This window comes from Chiroxiphia lanceolata, chromosome 3 (genome assembly GCF_009829145.1).
Source record: "Chiroxiphia lanceolata isolate bChiLan1 chromosome 3, bChiLan1.pri, whole genome shotgun sequence".
Taxonomy (NCBI): domain Eukaryota; kingdom Metazoa; phylum Chordata; class Aves; order Passeriformes; family Pipridae; genus Chiroxiphia; species Chiroxiphia lanceolata.
In genome coordinates this window covers 77,048,955-77,074,783 of record NC_045639.1, presented here as the reverse complement: position 1 = coordinate 77,074,783, position 25,829 = coordinate 77,048,955, and the positions used below count along the sequence as shown (strand labels likewise).

Here is a 25,829-nt window from a genome sequence, read left to right as displayed (position 1 = left end):
TATGTCCTGTTGGTGACCCTGTTTTAAGTAACACGTTAGTGAGACGAAACCGACTAAAGTAATCACTGCGAGGTGTAACCGTTGGCTGAGAAGGGCACTCTGTACAGAGTTTCAAAGCTCCCTATTCAGTTTATGAATGATTATGCCTAGGAATATTTGAATTTGTCTCTATTGAAGATGGTATTTTTTGATTATCATCTTAAAAAGCTCTATTTCCTGCAGTTTGGCTATCTTTTTGTGTAGTCCTTGGCATATCAGTACCTTGTAACAAATATACAGAATTTATTTGGTTTTCCATCGCATGTATGGTTTTGCTACCTCTAAAAATATTAAAAGATATCATGATAAATATAATTCCTAAATAATTGTGTCACATGAACTAAATGCAGAGGATATAGACAAGTAATCTAAAGTGGTAATAGTATGACTGTGTATATAAAACACAAGGTATAAATGTGTTTCTCCTTATTTAAGACCACTAAACAAGCCAAAATGAACCCTTAAAACATCATTGCCTCCTTTATTATATTAAACTAAAAATACATTCTTACAGAAGACATCCTGACAGCTTCAATATTAACTAGTATATTCACGTCCAGACTAAAAATCAATGTAGATATAATTGAAACGGTTTCCATAAACTGAGAGATTTCTACACTGAAAACAATAAACTGATAAATCATATGTTATCCAAATTATTGCCTTCAGATACTACTAAAATTTTCCTTTCTCATATGCTCCACCCTTTTTAATGTTAAAAAAATAATCACGACTATTCCTTGAGTTCTTTGGAGTGTATTCCCTAGCTCATAGGGGCATCCAAAACTTTCTCCTATGTCATAGAGAATGAGCGCATTTTCTGAATTGTAAACACCTATGACAACCCTGCTTGCCTTCACTCAACCCCAAAACACAGAACCTTTCATTACAAGATCTGAACCTGACAATCCAAGAAATTACAAAAATCTGGTACATTCACAAAAACAGATGAGTCTGTTTATACAGGTTCTGAAGATTTCTCGGGTAAGGGCCAATATTTCGCATCATCAAGGACAAAACTGTTGACATCCACTTGACCCATAACTCCCACTCAGTCCTCCTCCTGCTCATGCTTCCAGACAGAAGCCATCCAAGCCGCATGAATTGTTTCCACAGCTTCTAAAGAGTCATATCTTTCTAAGAGGTCCAGAGATTCCAAAGCAGCAGATCATTCAACCTGCACAATTTGTTCCACTCTGTCCCCTCCAGTGGATAAGTCACAACTTCAAAAAAATCAACATTTAAACTAACACTTCTGACAGTCCCTTACCTACAATATTTGGCATGATTGTGCAGTAGCACAGTATAAGAGATTAATGTTTGAAGTTTAGCACTGTTGATGAGTGCCACACATTTCTGAATTAAGCCTGAAATTTCTTGGCCTACATTTTAAATAGAGTTGCTTCTGAATGCCCTCCTTAGAGGAGGAACAGGTAAGCTACGCTGGTATATGCACACAAATTGCTCTGCAAGACAAAGCTGTACTATTAGTGTAATTATATTCTGAGAGCACCAGAGACACCAGGAAAATTGTAGTCCCTAAACCAAAGATATCTAAAAAAGATTATAATAAATAATTTTACTTGATGTATAAATAAATTCTCTCTACTTAAATCAAGACATTTCATTTTGTCACAACAGAAGACACTGGAAAAAGTAACTGAAGCAATTTGTTGTGGCAGGGTTTTTTTCACCCCCATCAGTCTTGTTCAGGAAAAGCCACCGAGCGTCATGAATTCCATCATTCAAGCTCCAATGTTGTATTTCATTTTTTTTCCTACGAAGATCAAAATGAGCATGGGATGTCAGGTATTTAGCACTGCACATTGCAAAGATATGAGTTCTTTAGACAGATTATTACAAGTTCTTATCGGCCCCACCATATGCTACAAGGCAGAATCCACATAAATCTGTCAACACACATAATTCTCATTTTCTGGTTAAAGAATACCTTACAGAGAAACCACACATATTTTTTCCCTCCAGCACTATGACCCTGTTTAAGGGTATGCAAACACAATTACTCTGCCAGAGAAAATACCAAACCAAATAGCAATGTATCTGAAGTAGGGAGGACTTGATTTGCCCATGACCTATTTCAAGTCAATTTTCTGTATGTAATGTCATTTTCAGACTTCTATCTAAACACACATGAGTATTTTCAGTAGTAGGATATTTAAAAAATCTAAGTATCTTTTTTTTCAAATTTCCAGAGATTTTTTTTTTAATGTGATCGTGGAAGTAAAATCTTCTGGGTTTTCAGTAATAGTTTTATCATCAGTCCAATAAGGAATCTACCAATGAAAAAAATCCTGTTTACAATGTATGACAAAAAAGTATATTTCCCAAATAGCATATAAACTCCACTGGTACTTATAATCAGAATTTTCCATAAGACAAAATTTTTATTGCCATTGTAACTTAATGGTCTGAGAATATTAAGAAAAAGTAATATCTTCTGTTATGTGTAAAAAGATGATCTGAAAAACAATGACAAAGTGTTAAGACCCTAAGACTCTAAACAGTTCATGGGTCATCTGTCAATGAAATTTAGACTTCAGAGGTGGGCAAAAACTGCTATAGGATAACAAACAAAATGCCAAAACAAAGAATAAGTATCTCACCTACCTAAAACATACTATGTGTTGCAAATTGCAGTATAACATGGAGTTGCATGCCAGTGAAAAAAAAGCAAGATGCAAATCATATTAGAAAACACTAAAATGGCCCAAGTAGACATTAGAATGAAAAGGAAAAATATATATACTCCCTCAGAAAGAAGGAAAAAATTCATCATCAGCTTCAACCTTCTCCCTGTCAGGAATTCACTATCCTCACAACACACTGCAACCCCATTCCGACTCCTTTAAGATCAGAGATGTAACAAAAGAATGGCCATAACACCTGAAAAAAAAAAAGCAGCTTATTTGGAAGATTTGGTATAACAATTTTAACCATATTACTAATGGGATCTATTTGATATTAATTTGGACTCTAGCTGTTAGTATAATTTCAACTGGACTAATCCTAACTTTGTTTTGTTTTATTAAAATCTTAGGTTTTAAAGGAAATGAAGAATAAATTTCTTGTTTCATATGTGAGGTATGTCCTCATTTTTCTCCATAGCAAGATTTTGAGTGTAACAATTAGGGCAGGTATGTTATACACAGCAATCTAATTTAAAGGCTACATAGTGTTGCAACATGAAAAACAATATACAACTCAGAAAACAGAAAAGATACAAGTGTCCAGGCATACGCACAGCACTGTGGTTTTCCAGTCATTAATTAGTCACTAGTCATGCAACAACACTTTGCAGAATGACTTCCTAAATTAACTTGGATATTTATAGTGACAAGACAATAAATCCAATCTATATTGATAAATACATATATTTATATTTTCCACACGTGTGTATTTTGCCTGGGGAAACATTTACACATTCAAGATGAAATAGCTCCTGACCTGGTAGGTACAAATTCCAGCAACAAATAAAATCAGGAACAAGATTAATTAGCTGTTAGTGAAGCAATTGGAAAAAAAAAAAAAGAAAGAAAAGGAATATATTAAGTGAACAAGATTGCATACAGGCAGCATGACAAAGACTCTTCAATGTGATAAGACACCTTTCAAAGAGATGTTGTGTTTGACAATACAACCGTAAATTATTATGTAAATCATGTTTACATGCACAATTCTTGCCAGAAGTTCATTTGACCTGTATTTCCTTTTCTCAGTCCTGGAATAAAAACTAATTACAGCACCTAAGGGCAAATTAATATATTTGAACTTTCTGCTACTGTTGTCCTTAAATTCACCTCTGGCACTCCCTGTATTGACATCTTCTGCCTTTAATAACCTTAACCTTATGGGATCCTTAAGGACCTGATTTGTCTTTTCTAAGCTACTAATAATAAAGATTATTAGTAGCAGTTATAGGGAACAAACATGTAAGATCCAGACCAGGGTTTGCAGGCAGATGTTGCTTCTTGTTCCAGGAATTTAAGTTAAACCTAAAGCTATTTGCGCTACAGTCTAGGCTAAAAGAGCAACAAATGATGCCGCCTGCAGCATGTTATCAGTGCTGTAAGTGGTTTAATGGCAATGTGCCTGGGCCACTCCAATACCAGATTTACTACAGTAAGTTACTTTCTAGGTCTTCTTCTCTTAATTGCTCATTGATTATACACCATTCTTTACAATGAGAATCTTTGAGTTTAATTGGAATCAATGGTGACAAATCGTACACAGACCCAAACCATTACTACTGACTTAATAGAAGAGATATACACTTCCAGTTTTAATTGCAATTATGAAATGTTGCCTCATATGCTTTGCCACAGCACTTTACAGCAACACTCAGTCCTTTATTGTTTTGTCTGATATTTGGTATTTCAGAATTCTCTGAACCGCATCACTTCAAAATGTTTTGCCTATTTGCTCTTTAACACAGAAGTGTTCTCATGTCATTCAAAACCTGTCTGCATCCTTCTACCTGAGAAGGTCCTTATCCTGTGTTCCACATGCACTTTTCAATTTTAATATCAAGGTAAAGTAGTAGTTATTTTCAGTGTTCAGCAAAAGCAGTAGAAATAGGCTTGGTTTAAAGCAGTAGAAATAGGCTTTCATCATGCATGTCCATATTACCTTCTAGCTTAGGAAAGGTTAATATAAAATGTACTGTAGTTTAGGCTGCAGGAGATTCAATTATGATGAAAAAGCGGATTATTAGACTAGGTATATCCACACACATCACTAAAAGCAAATACTAAAGGCAAAGTTTTAGACAGGCGTGCACTGAAGTAATTATATTCTAATTATATATCCTGCAACATTTTTTTCACACCTAATTTAACACACGACGTAACCTATTACAGAGGAAGACAATTTTTAAAATGTTACTGCTGTGTTACTATTAGGAAATAAGAAGCCCTTCTGCAGTGCATCTATACATTATTTTAAGCTTATTTTACATTGAACTAAGAAAAGTCTTGAAAGGTCAATGGAGTGAAGCAAAATAATACCAGTTAAAATCACCAAGTTTCCAAATGATGTCAGAACTTTGAAATCTAGCTTTTTAAATTATAATAAATGATAGCCTTATGAGTTTAAGCTATGTCTGATACCTGGTCCTTGGAAAAAGGTGCCAAATTAAATAAATTTAATTGATACAAAACAGAGAGCTAACATTCAGCAGTACTTTAGATTAATAAACACAGTGACTTCAAAACACCCTTCTCAGCCTAATAGTTTACTTATTTTGATTATACCAAGATTTTCTTTTCAGACACTTTAATTCAGATAGTCGATATAACATTTTGACTGTTATACTTTACTGCTTTAATTATTCAGGAAAGGGAGTACAGGGGGAGACAGATCAGGTCTTTTTGTTCTTGCTGTAAGTAATCTAGTATATTGTCTTCCTCTCTGCCCTATTTTCTTTCTTCCCCTCCAGTTTTCATTTTGATGTTTTTTAATTTATTATAATCTGATATCAATGTTTAGAGTTTTTTTTTTCTGAAGTCCTATAAACCGAATAATTAAAGAGGAGTTATACAAGTGACATAGCAATACAGAGCACATTAAAAGATTTTGGAATTTGTAATCTAGCTCTGGTCACCTGCATTAGTCAAAATGATCTTTACAATGTAGTATCTCACAACTAAGAAAGTTGCAGGTATGTAATATTGTTACATGGGGGCAATATATATCAAAAATACAACAGCTACTTCAAAAATGTCATTATCATTTTATAATACCATTTACATTAGGACAAAATTTAGAATGCCTACTTCAGATGTGGTGTAAATGCAGACACTTGTCTTCGCTGACTATTATGCATTGAATGAAATGTCCAAATTATTAATTAATGTGCTTAAGCCCCTGAATTATCCTTTTAGGATACTTTTTTGAATGTGTCTATATCAAGGTACCTACAAGTGGTAGCCAGCATCTAACTATACAAGTCAAACAAAAAGCAAAGGCTTGCTCATTACTTGCTCCTTTACACACCTTAGAACAGAGTTTCCAAGTTGAGCCCAGCTTAGCTCTAGGCTGAAGAGCTGTGGTAGAAATAAGGAATTTTACTTGCGTGTTTAGACTATCCATGTGATTGAATAAAGCTTATTCCCATTTCACCCTGGGAAAATGTCATCCTCTATTCAGTCTTCCCTTGAAATACATGAGAATCTTTAAAACTCCTTAAGAAGAATGTCAAGGAATGGAAGGCTGGAATAAAATGTTCCATCTATTGCACCTCAGCCATTTAATAGAAAAAATATGATGGTTCTTACCACATGTCATTTTATGTCCCCAGATTGTGCCTCCGTTCTATGTTGAGACAAGCCATTCAACTGAGTGATTGTCTTTTATTAATAAACAGTCCCATCACCTGCATGGAGATGTTCAGAACAACCAAACTCTTTATGTCATAGTGCACTAACAAAAAAAGCTACTAAAGTATCAGTTGCTCCGTACGGGCAGCAAAAATTATCAGCTAACATTTGTTAAATACAACTTGTGATATAATGAAGTAAACTCTTTTCTGTAAGTGTTTTTAGACACAGATTATTACCCTAATTATTGATGTCATTTCTAATAAGGAAATTTTATCATTCTGAGTAATCCCCAGTTTCAAATGGCATTTAAATTTTGAATCTTGTAGGTTGGTATTTTGAATTCTGTTGCAGACATCAAGACGTTAACATAGCTAGTCAACTGAGCACGGGATGGAGTCTGGAAACTTATCTCCTCATAACTGAAAATCCTATGCAGTATAACAGGAATTTATGGGAGTTACATTTAAAACAGTAAGTCACATACTTGCAGTAGTCTTTGAATGTTAAGCTCTCTAGGGGTGCCTTCATCATCTTGAAATACATGGAAAAGCTTAAACAAGTCCAAGGTCCACAGAGGAAGATAAGGGTTGTAATGGACAGTCTTATAGCACTTTTTTTTTTGTTGTTTTGTTAAGACTCCTGCTATAGCAAGAACACACAACACCAAGGTAGACAGCACTGATCAAATTCACATAGCCTAAATTCCACAAAAGCTTTTACACTTACTGTTTCCGACAAGCTAGGCTTAGGTCAAAGTACATGCACATAGAAAACACTAAACATGGGGAACAGATTGAATTGAGTCCATTCAGATTTGGATTTTGGATTTATTTTCGGGTTTATATTTCTGGCACTTCAGTGGTCATCCATAGAAGACTGCATGCTCAGGAACACCCAGGCTGAGACAACAAGGGCCCACTTTGTTTTACTGGAGAGAACTGGAAGTGCTTTCTCAAAACGCCTTTTCATTTCATCGTTCAGCTAGCACAGTGAGTTCCTAGTTCAAGAATGGGAAATGCTACCTCAACATTGTTAATACTCAAAGCTTCACATATTCATGCAAGAAGTGATATCCTTATAATTTATTAATAATTTCACTAACATGGAGATGACACTGATATATTTTTTTTTCACAATGAAAGCCTTAAAGGTGGCTGTTGTAATATAGCAGATACATTTTTCCCATGATAGTGCAGGCTGAACTCTAATTTTCAAACCCAAAGTACTATTCAGCAGCTTAGTGGCACTTATATTTAAACATATGCAATGCTTAAGCATTCCCTTCATCATCCAGTGAAAAAAAGAATATGCTACATAAATAAACATCAATACTGAATCATTCCTTCCTAGCAGAACAACAACTGTCTTGCTGGCAAAATCATTAATGGAATTGGAAACAAAAATGTACAAACTTTCTTAAAAACAAAAGTGATATAAATGGCAGCTATATGGCAGTGACATGTCAGATTGTGTAGAAAAATGTATCCTTTCCTAGAAAATGTTCTATGGATTTGGCCAAGCATTTACAGAACTACAAAATTATTAGATGATGATAGTGCTTAGGCAACATCAACAACATTTTCAACTCCTTGAAAATGGGATGATTGTGACCGGTTGGAATTTGAACAAATCAGTCAGTTTGATACTATCTCCACCTCTGCTAAAAAGGAATTGAATCTGTAAAAAATTGAATTATAGACTGGACATTTCTATGATTCACATTAATTTTATTAATGGCATTCATGCAAGAGATTAAAAAGATATTAAAGAGGATATTGTTTTGCACCTATTTTGAACTGGAGAACTCCAGACATGAACAAAACATTCAAATTAAGCTAGAACTTCAAGTTAGAATTAAGGCACATGTATTTTTCAGATAGTGACTGTACAGAGATGGATTGGATTGTGATTTTGGGGCATAATTTTAGAAATTAATTTAAAATTTATTATAGGTATTCAACTGATTCTAGAGTCATCAATAAACAAAGAAGACACCACCTCTATGAATACTAAGCAAATGTGGGTTTTCACCTTTCTGAATCCTGCAATTTTTCATAACTGTTTCCATGTTCTTGGTTTGTGTTGCTGGCAAAGGTTAACACAACTTCCATCAATTGACACCTCTCTGGAAATGTTTCTTCCCAGGTTTTCCTTGGGTCCTCATGTAGTAGCTTCTACTTTCATATCACAGGCCTAAATTACTTTTCCACTTTGCCTTAATGATGGGTTGAAGGTAATAAATTTGCTAACCCCAGCATCCATAACGGCCACAGGAGCAAGAAAAACACATTTCCAGCCAGTGATATTATCCAATAACAAAGGCTGAACATCTATCAGAATTCATTATGTCTTATTTCATTGAAAAATTGAGATTTCTTTAGTATGAATTATTTAAATACTCCAGTCCTGAATCTTTTCTTCTGGAAAGCATTTTGTTTTCTGAAGCTGTCAACCAAAAATTGATTTAGTTAACAACACTCCTGTTCTGAGATATAAATACTGAAATTAAATACAAAAAAAATATTGCATGGAGTTCAAACAGAACATTTGGGACTCAGAAATAAATTTTGATACTTAGAGGAATAATAGTGGTATTACTGAAGCTTGATCATTACTTTAGTAGCAAGACCATGCATGATAGACCTTACATAATATAAACCTTAATAAGGCAGCAGAACATGACAGAAGGCACTGATGTGTTCAGGCAACCTGGGGTCTAGCCTACCCAAGCTATGAATTGCACGTAATAGTCTTTTTTTTTTACAATTGGCAAAGAAACTTAGAATTTTCTAGCTAATCAAATGTTTAAACTGCATCCCAGGATGGCAGGATTGTTTTCTCTTAGTTATTTTTATAATTTTTATAATTTACTCCTGTTTAATGCATTCATTCTAACCTATGCATGTCTATGCTTCCTTGTTGGCAACGATAGCTCAGCAACTATGACAATTTAATAATTTTTTTATTACCTGAAAGGCAAGGTTTTCAAAGGTCCATTAACTTTAACTTTAGACCTTCCAAAAATATAATCTAACTAAGAGATGCAAGAGGGCAGATACAGACAGAGGAAGCATACTGCTGGAAGAGAAAGGATAACTAAGCGTACTATGAAGATGTTTAATAACTTTAGAAGATGGGTTTTACTTCAAGGAGTGTTTGGACTGTGAAAGATAGAATAGAAAGTTAAATTACAGAATTTTAGGCATCAGATATTTTTCACAAAAGAGGAATTTCTTAAATGATAGCTTATGTAGATTAATGAAAATAAACAAAACTAAATGCCTATATGGGTTTTTAGTGCAAACTGATGTTTTTTCCTATTTATGAAGGTGGAAGTATGTATGCAAACTTGAACCCTCAAGTCATTAAAGGTGAAGATAACAAAACTCAGGATGGAGAAAGAGGAGGATCAGAAAGGTTACTTTTATTCCTTGACAATAGAAATTGGGGACTGTTTAGCTGGGGCAACCATAGAACTGTAGAGGACAACAGGGTGACTGGAGTCAAATTATGGAGTAAATAAAGGGAACACGCTAAAAGCATATATAAAGAAAGAGCCAGTGAGACAGGAGAGAAGACAAGAATGACAAAGTATACTGGGCTAACAAATGTGAACTACTTGCTCAATCTACGGATTATTCTCTTATATTGTATACTCTTATTGTAACAAAAAGACAACTCTTCTAGTAAGAAGAGCAGAGTAGAATAGCAAAGCAATTCACAAAGATGAATCCAACAACCAACAAGTTAATACTCCACAACCAAGGAAATCTTGAGTTTGTTTAGACTCAAGATTCTTAATAATTTCCCTACAGCATTCAAATATAGAAAAAACCTAACAGCAGAAAAGGACCTGGGGGTCTTGGTCAACAACCAGCTGAACATGAGCCAGCACTGTGCCCAGGTGGCCAAGAAGGGCAATGACATCCTGGCATGTATCAAAAATAGTGTGATCAACAGGACAAGAACAATGATTGTCCTCCCGTAGTCGGCACTGGTGAGGTCACACCTTGAGTGCTTTGTCCAGTTCTGGGCCACTCACTACAAGAAATACATTAAGGTGCTGGAGAGAGAGCAGAGAAAGACAACCAAGATAATGAAGGGTCTAGAGAGTATGTCCTACAAGGAACTGCTGAGGGAGCTGGGGTAATTTACCCTGGAGAAAAGGAGGTTCAGCAGAAACCTTATCACTGTCTATAACTACCAGAAAGGAGGTTGTAGCCAGGCAAGTGTCAGCCTTTTCTCCCATACAACTAGCAACAAGATAAGAGGAAATAGCCTCAAGCTGCGCCAGAGGAGGTTCAGGTTGGACATGGTTTCAGGCACTGTAATGGGCTGCCCGGGGAAGTGGTGGAGTTACCATCCCTAGAAGTGTTCAGGAATCAACTGGACGTGGCACTTAGTGTTGTTGTCTATCTGACATGGTGGTGTTCAAAGGCTGGACTTAATGATCTTGGAAGTCTTTTCCAACCTTAAGGATTCTACGAACACTATCACTAATCTTAGGTATCGCAATTTAAGTCAATCAATGCAACATTTTCAGCAACACTGAATATCTATTATTCCCACAAGAGAAGTTAAGTATAAAACTAAATTCAATAAATCAACTTGCACAGCATAGAAAACACACTGGTTATTTCCAAAACAAAGAAAACATCTGTAATACAGAAGTAGTAACTCACATTTATGGCAGCTGTCACATTATAAAGTGCTGTTCTTCCCATTTCTAGTTACTAGTCTTCATACATTTGAAGAACAACACCCTAGACATTTAAACCTGGGACAAAGCTTCTAACTTGAAATGAAGAATTTTTACTCCATTCTCTATGATTTAATCAACAAAGAATAAAAACTGGTTATGAACATGAGAGAATTACGACAAAAAGCTCAACCTTCTGCTGTGCTACATATAACTTCCAACAGGTAGGATAAAGACAGAAAAAATCATATTCAAAGAGACAAGAAAGCACATAGCAGTAACACCAATTAAATAACATTTCCCATGTACTTTAAAAAAAAATTTAAAATACAGCTTTTCAAATCTGGAAGAACAATCTCCTATCTATCTTCCTCTCATTTACCAAGCCCTTCAGGCAATTCCTGCAAAAAGAAATACAGTCCGTATGTACGTTCTGATACCTCATTTATAGAATATCAGGAATAGCACCTTCAAAGTTAATACATCTGTAAATTACTTTCTGTTAACACAAAATTGGACAATTTATAAAGGCAATATGATTATATACATATATAATTAGAAATAAAATCAGGTCATGGTCAGAAAGCCCTTCTTTTAACAAGAAACACAGTTTCAGCCTAAGGATGTTTTCCACCATTAAAAACCAAAAAAAGGTAAGTCAGGCTAATTGTCTTCCCTGATAAGCTGGCTATTATCCAGTAGCTTTAGTGACTCTAATGGAATTTGGTTAAGTCAGAAAACTTGAGGCTGACCTGTCAGGCTTGAGTTTCCCTGCTAAAAAGGAATGAAACTGTAAAACTTAATGTTTTATGATACTGTCATTCCTATCTTTCACTGTTTCCTTCTTCAATTCCATTTAAGAAGAAAAGGATCTAAAATACTTTAACAAGGATACTGTTTTGCATCTTTGTAAGACTCTTGATGCTAACTGCATAAACAAGACAGTATTGTGAACTCAAGCTACTTTCTGTGTAATTTTGGACCCAGCCAGGCCTCTGAGGCAAATCATACACCTGGTTGAATAATTTAGATGCTCAGCCCCCAGGACGCATTCTGTCTCAGACTTTAGATTTGCCCTATCTCATCTGAAAAGTACTTTGCCTCCAAAACATATGGACATCACGAAGGCTCCCAGATGTTGAAGACATCTTTGAGATGTCTTGAGGTACCTGAAAGACCTTGTTCTTCCCTCAAATCCCCTATGGCTCTCCCCTCCCATGTAATTCCGCAAATAGTGAGAGAAAGTGGTCCACAGCACAGAAAAGCTCAAAGAAAAAAATTTACAACTCAATTATCTTATTTACAGAAACTTACATTACTCAAAATAAAATGGATAATATATAAGAAATCTGAAATTTTCCAGTCCTGAATTTGGCCTTGGCTTTCACCCTTTGGTGTACACTGTACCTGTGCCTTTGTAGGATAGGATGGGTTATAACCAGGCTATATTTTCCTGAAAAAATGAGATTATTTTAAAAAAGAGTTGTTATCATATAGCTACTTTTTTACAAATTCACTCAAATTAATCATATTTTTAATGAAAAAATAAAATTAGAAGAATTAGAAACAAGATTTTAAGTGCAGTTTTTTAAACTTTGGTATTTAGAAAATAACATTACCAGACAACACAATCACCAGTACTATTTTGTGCATAATTCCATAGTTTTTCTAATTTAAGAGCTAAAATAAAAAATATTGAATGAAAACATAATTCCCAGTTTCCCTTTTGGGATCTCTGTATTCAATTATTGGTAATCAAAATAGTGATTCAACTAATTTCAAAACTAATTATTCTTAAATTATCCACTGGCTGTTCCAACTTTGTTAATTAAAGTAAACAGTAAGCAGCTGTTCTTCCACTGTTCTTCCACTGTCACTACCTGCTACGTTTAACTGAAGCCCTTTTATTTCCTATCTTGATGGATAATAAAATACACTTTTGTTAATTCTATCCAACTATTTTTAAGATCTAATATAAAGAATGCCATTAAATTTCAAACATCTTTGAAGGCAAATGAGGGCGTACACAGAACAAGGGTGCATACATTCAAAAAAAGAAAATAAAATAGAAATTCATAACATCTGAAATTATATGGACAGAATCAGAGTATTTACCAAGGAGAGATCATAAAATATATTTAAAATTTCAATTTCTCCATTAGGTTAAAAAGAAAAAAAAAAAGACAGATCTCTAAAATAAACCTTATCTGCTGCCCAGATTTATAAACAAGTTTTCATTCTTATTTCCTTGGGGAATTCACTGTGGTTATAGAATGATGGGAGAAAAAGAAATTTCTTATGACCCTCAGAGGCTTTGAGAAGCTCCCATGGAGAAAGGTATGATGTATTTTTAATAAACTCTGTGAATTTTAATGAGAGAATTTAAAGCACTGAAGTAATATTTCATTGAGATAAAAATAAGTGGTGTTAAATCCTACCCCATCCTAAATAGAAGATGAGAGATATTTTTCTTGTCTTAAAATCACCTCCTGAGATTTATTTTTAACCAATATGTATGTACTTTAAAAAAAAATATTTCAGAAATTACTCTTGTTCTTTAAGACTTTTTTGCCTTTTTTTCTTAGCATTGTGAACACTGTGCTATCCAGAGCTCTTGCTGAATTTTTCGGTTTGGTTTGGTTTAGTTTTGGGGGTTTGCTTTTCTTTGTTTTGGGGTTTAAGGTGTGCACAGAAGGGAGACTGTGAAGGTAGAAGATACAGAGACAGGCAGAATAAGTAGAGAGTCCAAAAGAATTCCACTGAGAGTTTGGTTGCGTCTATCTCTTCCTCAGTTCTTAGGAAAATATATGCTGACAGATGTCATGCTGTGTTCTTTTAAAATATTGCAGACAAGATTTCCACTATAGCGACAATTATTTCTTGAAAATTCAGAGAACGTGCAAAAAAGGCCCTGATGCCTAAAAGTAGCATTTTCTGGTGACAGTAGAATGAATCTTTATTCATAGAGAATATAGAATTCAAAAAGAAAACCTTCACATCAGAAATTACTTCAGGAAAAAAATATGTTATACAGTTAGCACGTACGCAGCATTGAACTTGTTTTTCCCTCTACTTTATCACCAAGAATTTCCCAATCTATTTCATCCCCAGGATACACATTTCTATACTGTAAAGCACTGAGTGTTGGGGCAAGGAGGTGTTCGCCACTTTGAATTGGAAATGCAGGGTCATTTATGCAGCTAAGGAAATCGGAATTATTTCCTCTCCAACCTCCTGCTCTCGCCATCAAGTTTCAATCCCCAGACTGCCCTGCCCTCTCCGCTTTCTGCATCTATGCTGTCTTCACTTTTAAGTTAAGTGATACAGGCTGGATTATACCCATCCTGTGCTCTTATATTGAGATTCAGTCACATCTAAATGATAAGAAAATGGCTGGCATATTAGGTTACATCTATACCACACATTTAAAGTTGGTTTGGCTCTGGGTTTGTACTGCTTAGTCTCCACACCGTTAGATAGGTCTCAGTACTCTGTGGGATCCTGCATCTCCACCCACCATGCCAAACTCAAGAGCATTTTTGAAAAGCAAGTTAGAAAGCTACTTTGAAGCTGTTAACTACCGTTTCCTAAAACCAGGACAATGGAGAATAACTTCTGTTAGCAGGGGTCAGATCAAGGTGAGATGCAACAGCATTCCTTGCCAGCTGATATTGCCATCCCTGTTGCAGAGTTAACTCTCATTTCTGCTTCTCCCAAGAGCAGGTAAGCACAAGATTTGGTGAAAAAGTGCTGTTATTTCCCACCTCTCCACTGAGGTCAAAGCACAGATGCAGTGGTACCTATGACTTTCTCCTGCTCCTGGGAGGAGAACCCTTCCAGGACAATGCCTTCAAAAAGTCTGAGTATACATCAACAATCAACATTCTAGTTACAGTTTAAGCATTTAATCCATTAATGCAAGTGAGATTTCCTAAATTCTGACTTTACTGGCAGGTAAAAAAGGTGAAGGGATTGTGATATTGGCTATGACCTCTGTCAGTGCTCCATTGAAATTTTACAGAAAACTTCTTTCTCTTTTGCTGGATAAAAATCAAAGCTTCTCTGCTTTCACTACTATCACACTACACAAAGTATATGGACAGTGCAAAGTACCAACAAATTCCACCTGTCACAAAGGCTCAAAGAGTAACATGAAGAGCACAATAGAAGAAACTCCTAATACACCTAAATATTCTCCCACATGGAAAGAGCAAGGATAAAAGGCTGTGGTCCAATGAACAGGACACAGATCAGGGGATAGAAGACTTTTGATTCCCTTTCTAGATTCACTGCTAATTCAGTCTGCAGTCATACTCAAGTGACTTTAATACCTCATGACTAAGAATTCTCATATGGGCAATAAATGCAATATCCTTTCACGGACAACTTCTGTTCCGTCAGACCTGAAACCCAAAGATTTTACACCTGTTTGTCTAAAGCTACGATATCTCTTTAGAGTAAAAGTGAGCAAAATTTCGTAGGAAAGAAACATTTTTTACTGTGTCACGTGTCCCTCAACCACCAAAACGCAAATCTAGGAAGCAAGGTTTATGTACCTAAACATGAAGATTTCATTTCAACCCCTATCATCTTAAAGTGATAAACTGTAGTCTTTTTTTTTTCCCCCATTTTTCTTTAAAATGTTAAATCATATTATTTCAAATTTGGATAAAGTGAAACCAATTAATTGTTTAACTTGTATCAGATATTCAATAGCACATCATAATCTCTTGAAATTTTTCACTAAACATACATCTCTCCTAAATTGTAAAAAGTGTAGTGAAACACCCGTTTTTATATATTTTTGAATGAAATGATTCAGTTTCATGTGTATTGGAACCATGAGTTCAGTTATACACCAAAATCATATGAACAACAGAGTTTAACTGCCTAATGAAATGTTTGGACTTTTTTTTTGTTATCAAATCCCTTGTAATGCACCTGTATACACTTCATTGTTCTTATTTGCAATGGTAACATGTATTAAGACTGCTGTTTTGTCCTCTCTAAACATTTAAATTATAGCAAGTGCATTAGCAACTGACATATTACCCTTTAAAAGCTTTAAGGAAAGCCATTGCTTTTAACATATACTCTTCCACATTTATTAATGAAGCATAATTTGAAGTAAGTGCATGTCTACTGAAAAGCATGACAGCAATCATTTTCCAAGGATGTGTGGATCATTTAATTTATAATTTGTGCTAATTTCTAGTGCTTGAAAAACATACATAAGGGACACTAATGACCTGAATTTTGCTACAAAAATATAGCAGAGGCCTTAGTTCTTCTGATGACTTCTGCCATCTTGCAGGTACAAATTTCCAAATACTAATCACAGAAATAATAAAATATTTTATGCATAGACAGAAAAATACTAATACATCTGAGAAAAAAACAACCATGAGTAGTCCTAAATTGATCGTACATAGAGATTTCAAATGAACATTTCCAATATATTCGTAATATTTATAAAAAACTGCAGAAGCAAGCATATAACAAAAATTAATTTGCTGATGTTGATATCTGTACTGATAATGCAAGTCTGGCCATTAAATGGTGAAAGAATATAACTTATGCTAAATCCATAGAAACAGAGTGAAACTTAGAAATAAACTAATGGCCTTGTGCATGAAAGCTTTGACTTAATGGACAAGAAAAAAACATATCCATCTTACTGTTTTGTGAACTCAATCTTCTTCGTGGCAGTCAAAGTATCATTATTTAAATAACTTCATCAGGATGATGAAACTACTAATTTTATTCTAGGCTAAGTTACTTTAGTGACTTCTCTGCTTAGTGGCAGTGTACAGCACCTAAGAATATTAAGGCAATCAAGAAACTCCATTACCTGAGCTGGGGACAGAAATGATGTCTTACACAGTCACACCTAATGTTTCAATGTGCTGTTCCTGCAAGGGAAGATTATTAAACATCATTGCACAGAGCAACTGTAGCTTCCACTGAAAAGGTTGTTTGTTTTTGTATATATCAAATGTGTAGGCTGAGTCCCCAGTAACTTTTTCTGAAAGCAAGCATAGCAAAATCCCTATGAAATTAGAATGCAAATTAGAGTAAGTTATCTTTTAAAGGGACAAAGCATGACTCTCCTAGTTGAGACAGATGTACAAGAGATTTAAAAACAATTTTTCCCAACCCTGTATGAAATTTTGCAGAGTCAGTTCTTATCCTAGGAGCTTTCAGTGGCTTTGAATGATGTATTTTATGAATTTATTTTATCATTTAGACATTTAAGAAACTATATAATTATTTTTAATTCATATTTATTATGCATCTCAGAAATTTACTAGAAGGTGATAATGAATGGGAGGACAGGGTATTTACAGGACAGATTACAGGTTGAAACAGTAGAAGGAGCTACACGTTAAATCATGTTGACTATAAATCATCCTTATCAACAAGGAACTGGGAAATTAAATGTACTGAAACCCATAGAAATATAGATAAAGGAAAATATTTAGTATTATAGTGTTGCCTAAAGACCCAATGAGAATAATTTCCTACAAAGCCAGAGACAATATTAATGAATTTAGCTGGCATTTGTAGACTCCATAACAGTTACACCCATTGGAGGTGACATTTATGTCTCCTATTGACAACTCCTTGAAATGAATCATGAGAGAACACACCAGAGGAGAGATTAGTCTTCAGTTTTGCATAACATTTAGTAGAGAATGAGTCATTTGAAGATCATAATATACTTGAATTCAACATCATTAAACAAATTTAAAAGTTACAGAAATGAACTATAGTAATATTTTAACTTTTAAAAAAAATTATACAAATTCAATTTATTTTAAAAAGTATTTTAAATAATTGATTAAAAGGGAAAAGTGTGGGTAGTATAGAGACTCTTCTGGTAGTAAATGAATATCAACATATCAATGCAGTCTTTACAGAGTAAGTGTATAGATTATTAAGAGAAAAGCTGACCAAAAAGAACTGCCTATGATAATAGCTGACTGGGGATTAATGTTATAGATGAAAGTTTATTTTAATAATTTCATAACAAAATAAAAGAAAACTGAAAAACAAATTTATAAAAAAAAAAGGCAAAACACCAAAATCAACTTGCTATTTATTTCTAAGGAAAGAGTCAGCAGAGGTAGTCTTACAAAACAGTTAACTGTTGCTCAAGAGAGGTCATCTAGTCGATTGGCATGTCAGAAAGAAAAATAGAGAACAAAACACAAAACCCTTATCATGCCACGATGTAAACTCACAATGAGTACCTATGACAAATACTGTGTGTGGTCCTGATCTCCGCTTCTCAGAAAAGTTATAATAAAAATATAAAAAGTACATAGGTGACAGAGAGGAACACAGAAACAAAATAGCTTCTTTACAAGAAGAATTGAATTGATAACAACTCTTCTACTGGATGAGGGACCCTTGATGAGTGGTATGATAAATTATTATAAAATCATGAATCATATAAGAAATACTTTCCATTTTCTCAAATGCCAGATCTAAAAAAAGATCTGCGAATTATCATGCAACAAGTTGAGGGAGGGAGTGTAAATAAAAATTAAAGAATTTAATTTTTCATTGTAAGAAAAAGAACTGGAATCAATCAGCACATGACAAATGCTGTCCACAAGTTTAACGAAATACTGGATAATAGTTGTTACAGTGATAAACAGTATATCGTCCTATGTAAAACAGGTAGAATCAACTTGTTATTTCATACTATAATAATTCTGTGATTCAAAAAGTAAAAAAAAAAAAATAAAAAAATCAAGTTATAGAATACCTTATTTGCTTCTACTTTATATCAAAATCCATTCTGTGAAAAGGAAAATGTAAGATCTTTCTTGAGTCAATGGCCTAGAAAGTCATTATGAAACTCTGCTATAAAATACATTTTCTTCTGTTGAGTATTGAAGTTTCTCAGAGGACTATGGTTTTCTTAAACTATTTGATTTTACTTAAGTCTTATGAAATACCTTATGAAATAACAGTAATTGTAGATTTGAATAATACCTTTCTTAGCAAATTACAGTACAATTTCAACAGAGATGTTCAAATTTATCTTGTAGGACGTTAGAGACAACGTGATACTGTACTTTTCACGTTTCAAGCTGTCAGAGAAAATATCATGTTAGAGAAATCTAAATACTACACGGAGAAAACATACACATTCCTTTCTTATGTGATCTATTTATTATTCTCTTTATTTTCCACAGTTTTATGCTGTATCATGAGTCTACATATATTTGGTAAAGTTTGTAATGGGTTAGGTTTCTGTTCATTAGGAAAGCCAGTTGTAACAAAGGCAATAGAGATAATATTTGAAGACTGTTATAACTGTTTATTAATTGAAGATATGCTTATTTGAAGATAACGAAGAGAGAAAAGTTCACTTCTCATTCTCCTTTTCTCTTGCTATAATATTCTTTTTCTCTTTCCGTATTACCTTGCATCAGAAATCCTAACTAATATACTCTCATCCCTGAAAGCACTGTTTAGTTTTCCATTCATTTTACTCTTCATATTCATTATTTTTATGCTGCTTCTCACCCACTGATCCTCCTAAAGTAACTATTTCCATGTTTTGTCTGATTTTAGCAGGCCTTATGTGACACCTGCTTTCCAGAAGCCCTTTTGTGTGGTGACATCTAAGCAGTATTATCACACTGTTGCAGTCTTCCCCAAACTTGAAGTTCATTTACACAATAAACACCAGCCTTTTGCCTCAGAACAGCAGTATTTCACCTCAGAATTCACATATCCCACTTCTTTACCCTCTTGCAAGTCCTCCACTCTAGTCTGTTTCAGTCAGGCTCTGCAAATTGCCATCCACATCCACCATCCAAGTCTTTCTCTCTCCTAGCATAGCCCAGCCTCATCTCTTATTCTGAACCTAAGCACAATAAGTACTTTCTAAAATTGTGCCTAGGTGGCAACAAGAGAAGTGAGAGCTTCCCAAATAATGATGTTTAATTTATTTATTCATTTATTTATTTATTTGCAACTTGAATTGTACCGTATATATTTTATTTTAATTTTAAAAGTTGCTGTTAAACCAACAAGGATAACCTATTTGTTGTGCTGTGTGTGATAATGTCCCTTTGCAAGTACCATCAGGAATTCAAACAAAAGCAGTAGAAATATCTAAAAATATTCAAGAATACAGATACTTAAAACATAAACAACCTGCAACATAAGTGAAAAAAAAGTGATAATATTAATGCTGGTAGGAAGTAGTCATTGCCAAGTCACATTACAAATTTATTTAATGGCTTGAAAGCAGACTGTCAAGAGTGTGTTGCAACACATGGAACAGGTAAAAGTCACTTTACCAGTAGCAAGCTGAAAGGAAAGTTCTTGCTCTGCAAAGCAGTATGTTGCATGCAAAAATTTATTTGTAAGCTCATCTTTTAAAGTCTAACAGTGAGCCGAGTTTTTTCAGGTTATCTTTTTCTAATTTAGCAAAATATTATTTAGCCATGGAACCCTCTCTCCCTTTTTTATGTAAATAATCTCAGGAAAAACAGGCAGATCCACCTCAAAGCTTTAGCCTGAATTACTTTGAGGTCTGTATGTCTAAAACAAACCTGTAACTTACAAGAAAAAACTATTTGTTGACCATTAGGGACAGGAAAAGACATGCAAAAGCAATACAAACATATACAAACTACTTCTCTTAAGTCATTTGTGCAAAAGAGGTGTGGATTCTACAGTGCTAGGGTTGTTGTATGAAACTACTCCTAGTTGCCATACTATTTTACAAATAAGAACAAGAAAATGTTAATTTGTTGTGCATTCATTTATTATGATGACAGAAAAGAGCATATTTACAGGTTATTTGAAGTAAGATTTTCTAGACAGTAAAAATGATTTGTGGTCTTGCTGTGTAAAACAAACCGTGATAAATACATCCAAAAAGACCAGAAGAGCTGAATTTCCTTACTTTGGGAGAAGGTATTTCTCAGCATGGAAAAGAGACTACTGGAATGGTCTAATTTTATATATTTTCTATTTACTTCCTAGGGACTGACAATTTAATTTATGACACTTTTATTCCAAACCTTTCTTGACCATTTTGAATATTCTTCTCTGCGATTGTATGTACCACATACTAGTCCTCCAAGATCAAGAAGCCTCTGTGGGACTAGTCACCAAATGAGGATTAACAAATTTGGAGCAATAAGTGGAACGGGAAAATACAACCCCAGTTAATGGCAAATAAGGGAAGTAAATTGCTTTCTCCTTCCTTAATATAGCAGGAAATAAATTTCTAAGGATGTCACAATCCTCAGCATTACAGACAGAAATGATTTAAAGCACAATACTGATGCAGAACAAGAGTGACAAATGCCTGATTCGCCTTTCTCATGGAAGGATGAAACTTGAGTGCTCTAGAAACCTTATATAGGTGAACCTATAGTTTTCACCTTAAAAATAAACACTTAAGGACCTAAAAGAAACTGTCACTACTATTAGCATACTGGTGAACAAAACATTTTCCAGTCTGATCACCATCAAAGTGGCAGTAATTGTGGTTTCATGTTAAATAAAAAGAAAAGCAACCTTAACAGTTCGGTAAGGAAGAACGCAAGACTAAACTAGATCACCATCAGTACTGCAGAAAATTATTTAATATTACACTGGATCACAGTCTCTGAACAGAGGTTAACAACATCATTTTCTTATGATAAAATGTAATTCTGGGATTTATATGCAAGAGTGGTGCATTAAAAAACAGTCGGAATACATTTTTTAGGCACCTCAATACTCTTAGAGCATCTACTGGCCTTTTTTTTTGTATTTTGAAGGACTGTGGCTTAGGAAGGATATGGAATAATTTGAGACAGTACAAAAGAGGCAAATAAAAATTATAGTTGGTATATACGTATATGATATCTTGACATACACTTTACTTGATAAATCTTTTAAGAATATAAGAGGGGGTGTTAAAGAAGAAAATTCATCAACCTTTGTGCAGTCTGAAAACAAAGTAAATAGCAATGAGCTAAATTCCAGAAAAGGAGATTGAAATTAGAAATCATGAAAATATCTTGAGGAGTGAGGAGTGTGGAAGCAACAAGAACAGGTTGCTAAGAAAGGCTGTGCAATCTGTTAAAGGGAATTTTTTACAATGATCCTTTAAGAACGACACAGTTATAGGTATACACTATCTTCATGCAAGAAATCTACCCAAGGACAAGATAACCTTTTGTAGTCCTATTTATTAATTGTATGATCAAATATAGCTGTAAATATACCGTTATATGATATGTATCTTTTCCCTGGAAAAAAATGCTACTTGAAAAAAAATGTTTTCAGTTAACATAATGCATCTAGTTCTTATGCCTAGAGTTCACACTAGACATAGCAGAGAAAATTTCAGGATGATTCACCAGAATGATCAAAGCCATGTGAGGCATCTCTTTTAGAGGTATGAATTAAATTTAACTTATCAAATGAAAGAACAAAGAGTGACTTAGTCTCTCTACCTCCATAAGAACATAAATTTCAAGAATAAGGGGATCTTCAAAGCAGCACTATAGCAGCTAATGAACACAGAGCACAAATTTTTAACAATTAAACATCAAAGTAATTTACCAGGGACTACAAGAGGACATATACATTTATAGAAACAGATCTGAAAATTATGCTCTACTTTAACTATAAATTTAGACTCAGAAAAAGAACTTGGTATTGACCCATTGAAATTTGAACTTTTGAACTTTCATTCAACACCACAGGTGCAACGTCAGCAGGCAGGAGCCGAGATGCTGAAGTGTTCAAAGCACCTGGTGAACTTTGAATTCAAAAGGAAAAATGACACAATATATAGTTAACCTTGGTGTATCCAGAAAGTGAACCTGGATTTCAGGATTGTATAAGTATCTACGTCACCCTTGAAGGGGGGACTGAAGCTCTGAAGTTCTCTGTAGAAGGTAGAAAACGCTAGGCAGGTAATGCATGTGGAATTTGGTCGTCTAAACATACTTGTCTAGTGCTTTTTTATGTGACTCAAGATATCTCCTCTAAAATCTACAGTGGAGGGCAAAAGTCTGTAGTTGTGTTGAAAATTCCAGCTCCAAACTTGTGGGGGTTTTATAATTTAGTGCATCTTAGATGGCACTTAGTGTCTTTGTTTAGGTAACTAAATCCAAACATCTAACTAAATCCAAGACATCACAAGGCTGAGTGCTTATAATTTATTTCAAAAATCTGTTAGTGATATTTTTGTCATAGCTGTGGTGGAGGTAAATTAGGTTAGTACAGAAACTATCTAAAACACTTTTTAGAAACTGCATGACTGAGGACTTGAAAGAAACATTTTCTGCCTCAGATTAAAACCAGAAGTAATAAAGGGAAATTCTGACAGAAAAAACGTGTTTGTACAACACATTATTTTAATTTTAGTAGCCTGCACGGGCTGTAATCAAAGATTAAACTGTACTTACTCTACATAGTTTGTATGTACAGGACACATACAAAGGCCATTCCTACTCTTTAAAATTTTAATGCTTAGAGTCCATCAGGCTTCTCTGATGAAAAGCAAATTACAAGTTAAGGAATAGAAGGGCTTTTTCTTTGTGCTATTTTCTAAGGCACTGTTATGTAACTTAGTTCCCAGCACGTTGTTAACCACTCGTAAAAGAACATGGTCAGAATGTGTGTTTAAACTCTGATTCCAATAGGCATACAAAGAATCCCTATGCGTACAGTATATCATGTTTCATACATACATTTTTACATATTTTGCTATTTTCTTTTCTCAGTATCAACCAGAGAACACGTCACTTCCAACCTCACTAAGAAAAGCAAATTTGGTGAACTATCATTCACCTTTCTTTTCCTCATCCATTTTTCACGAGGCTGAGGCAAACAATTGTTTCCAAGCATCTGCTGCTTTTCCTCACAAATTAACACAACAAAAGTCTAAAAGGTCCTCAAAATTTCAAGATTACTTTCAGAAAGTAACAACTGAAATGTATTAGTGCTAACATTAAACTCTTACTTATCTCCTTCTTTGCACCACATTGTTTCTGCTTTGCAGAATAATGTATTGCAAGATAGCTTATAAATTATTATCTTTCATGCAGTAATTTTCGTGCGAGTTAAATGAGTCTTTGTTTGTAGGGATTTTTAAAGCATATACTAAAACACCCCTAGAACATAAAAGAAAAAAATCCATATAAATAGTATGATGTTCATTCATGGCTCTGTTTAACAAGCATTCTACTCCCTAATACACCTTCAAGGTTGGAGGATTAATCACCTGTGCAGATCTCATACTACAAACTCATGTAAAGCAATGCCCTTGAACCAAGAGTAGAAGCTGAAACGTGCCTACAGCTGAGGAGTTTATTTGAACACTCTTACAGTTGTGTTAGCTTTTCATAGCATACCTGACCCTCTGCTGACTCCTGTGGATGAAATGCTTTTTATAGTATTTTCTACCTTAGCAAAACAGAAAGCATAATTTCTCTCGATTTGCTACTTATTTGTATGATAATTGCAAAAATTATGGAATGTACTAAATTATTTTTAATCAAGAGATATGTTTATTCCCTAAGACATGATTGTTTTATCTACAGTGACTTCCTGGAAAGAATTCAGTCCCACAGCAGAGTTGCCAATCAACATCCATATTGCCTGCATCATAATACTGTATCATTAATCTATCTTTACAATAGAAAATCAGTAACTATAAAATGATTTTCAAGTCATTATCTATGTTGTGAACTGTATTTTTATTAAATTCCTGGCTCACATAAGCTGACTATAAAGAAGTGGGCAGAAAGTGAGTCATACAATAATTTCTAAAAGTGAACAGCCTGGATATTTCATTTCAGATAGCAGAGAATTTTTTTTTCCCAATGAAGGACACTAAAGAAAAATCAAGTAATCGAAACATTTCCAAGTGAGCATCAACTGCAATGTCATCTCTTGACAGTACTGTTCCCTTAGAATAAGCCAGAAACAGCTATATACCTGACTACTGTGTTTGTTTTAGTAGAACAACAACAACAAAAAGGCAAAATCTGTGCTCCCATTTGGCATTTTTGCTACCAGCTTCCATACTCATGATGCAATTGTCTATATTTTCCAATATTCTACATATATTTTCTTCTGTGCTGACCTGCAGTGCCACTAAGATCCACATTCAGATCAACTTATTTTGCAGATCTTACAAGAAGTTAGTCAACTAAAACTGGTGCCTTGTTTCATTTTCAGTAATACCAATACGGAAATAACAGTTTTACAGGATAAATCCATCAATGCCTATGACTGTGTCTCACTTCTAACACCACATTGAATCATGAAACTTGAGAAGTTTCTAAGACCTTAGGACAGGCAGTATAATTTTTCATCTATTTTGAGAAGCACTTTCATCCAATTAGGTGCTACTGGAAACAAATTCTTATTTTTATTATTAAAGAGGCACTGACCAATGGAGATTCAGGCTCTGTCAATAATCTAACATCAAAAGTGTTAGTGATTGCCATACTGAAAGCTGAAGTGCTTGATAATTTGCTAGCTCAGTGAGGGTTCCTCTTCTCTTTGTGATAAATCAAATGACAAGTTTGTCTACAGTCTTGAGGCAACTACTAACCAACTGTATGGAGTTCATCTCTCTCTCATCCCGTAAAACAATATGATCTTCAAATTAATCAGATGCCTTCATGATGCAGACAGTTTTAACTGCATAATTATGGAAATTACTGCACTAACTTGGCAACTTTCCAGGTACTAATGCTTGGCTATACGGT

The 25,829-nt window shown here is 34.4% G+C and overlaps 1 long non-coding RNA gene across 1 annotated transcript; it reads left to right on the top strand.

Annotated features, from left to right (window-relative positions):
• Positions 1 to 883: 883 nt before the first annotated feature.
• LOC116784505 lies at positions 884 to 24,760 on the top strand. The gene is made up of 4 exons (XR_004356099.1): positions 884 to 1,023; positions 7,237 to 7,366; positions 22,809 to 23,021; positions 24,654 to 24,760. It is a non-coding gene; the product is annotated as an uncharacterized LOC116784505 (long non-coding RNA).
• The last annotated feature ends 1,069 nt before the right edge of the window (positions 24,761 to 25,829 follow it).